We start from the raw sequence: 1,822 nt of genomic DNA, 5'->3' as shown, positions 1-1,822 counted from the left end.
CAGCACTAGTAGCAAAGTTCAACAAGACAGAAAATAACAAATGCTGGCGAGGATGTGGAGAGATTGGGACTCTCATACACTGCTGGTGGGACTGTAAAACTGTACAACCACTATGGAAAGCAGTATGGCGATTCCTTCAAAAGTTGGAATTAGGAATACTATCTGACCCAGCCATTCCATTACTAGGTATATATCCTAAAGAAGTGAGAGCCATGACAAGAGCAGACATATGCACAACCATGTTCATCGCAGCACTATTTACAACAGCAAAAAGATGGAAACAAACTAGGTGTCCATCAACTGAGGAATGGATAACCAAACTATGGTATATACACACAATGGAATACTACGCAATGCTAAAGAATAACAAAGAATCTGCAAAACACCACATAACGTGGATGAACTTGGAGGATGTTATGCTGAATGAAATAAGTCAATCACGAAAGGACAAATATTATATTAGTCTGTTATTGTAAAAGTCAAGGAAAGGTTTATCTATGGAAGGAAATTTTCTTTGTTGGTTACCAGGGGTGGGAGGGTAGGGTAGGAAACACTGTTAGATAAGTAGAGATAAATATTGATTTGGGTGAAGAGAAGGGCAATGTACCAAATGTGAGTGATCAGCATGGTGGCACTGAGGAAAAAGACACAGAGACGTACTGGGGGATACAGACAAATAAGATCAACCCTTTTGCACATACAGTACTACGTTCTCAGTGAAGGCAAAAATGAGTATATGGATGGATAGATGGGTGGACAGGCTGAACTAGCAGGTATGTCTATGAAGCGAGGAGTGTACCCGAGAACATGTATAGGGCTGGCAGACAATGGTCCTGTAAGTATATTTGTATGATCTGTAAGAATTCCCAGGTATATAGTAGAGCTAACAAGGGACAAGGTTGCAATCACTTCTTAGTCACAGCCAGCTACCTAGAGGGACCGAGTAGTTGAACTGGTGGGCTCGGGACCATAAACACAGGGGATATCAAGCTCAATTGGCGTTACATATTACACAAAACACTTCCACCTCCTAGTTTGGCAAGTAGCAACTGGGATCTTAAAAGCCTGCAAGCAGCCATCTAGATGCAATGACGGGTCTCTCCTTGTCCAGAGCAAAGAAGAATGAAGAAAACCAAAGATTCATGGAAACAATTAGTCCCAGAGACTGGTGTACCATGCGATCCGCAGCCTATATGACTATGAGACCAGAAGAACTAGATGGTGCCTGGCTACCACTGTCAACCACTCAGAGGGGGATCTGTGTAGGAGATCTTGGATAGAGAGGGAGAACAATGTGGAACAAAACTCAAAATCATTTGGAAAAGAAAAATAAAAGGGGGTGGGGACCAGGTTTGCTGGTCTGATAGAGCCTGGTGGAACCACTGAGCCTATGACCCCTAGCTGCCCTTCAGGTCTGGAATTGAACCCACTCCTGTGGCTTCCAGCCAAACAAAAGACAGGCATAAGAGCTGAGCATTTACCTGAGGTAAATACACTCCTTGGAAAGAACAATCATGGGAGAAAGAAGGGCTGCTTATGCACAGGGAGACAGCTCAGGGGGCAGGGGTGCATGGAGGCATAGACACAGAGGAGAGGGAACTATGGGGAGGAAGTGGGAGGGGAGCTGCTGCATTGGGGTAAACTGTAGTCAATGTCATGAGACAAAGTGTATGTGCAGGGTGGGGGAGGGGAGGGGCCGAGCAGGAAAGCATCTCCTATCTGAGTGGGCCTCATCAGCACCACCACGCACCTGCCCTCCTCCTTCCCATGCCCAAACAACTTCAAACTCTGCCCACCCAACACCAGCCAAGTGTTGCCAAGA

General features: G+C 45.5%; 1 protein-coding gene across 1 annotated transcript in view; it reads right to left on the bottom strand.

Moving 5' to 3' along the window:
- FAM193A (family with sequence similarity 193 member A) overlaps positions 1 to 1,822 on the bottom strand; it is a 134,869-nt gene that overhangs the window by 118,542 nt on the left and 14,505 nt on the right. The gene's annotated exons all lie outside the window — the stretch shown is intronic.

The sequence above is a fragment of the Orycteropus afer genome, unplaced genomic scaffold (genome assembly GCF_000298275.1).
Source record: "Orycteropus afer afer isolate SDZICR_OR568_19922 unplaced genomic scaffold, OryAfe1.0 scaffold00398, whole genome shotgun sequence".
Taxonomy (NCBI): domain Eukaryota; kingdom Metazoa; phylum Chordata; class Mammalia; order Tubulidentata; family Orycteropodidae; genus Orycteropus; species Orycteropus afer.
Note: the sequence above shows the minus strand (reverse complement) of the source record. Positions and strands in the feature narration are given on the sequence as shown.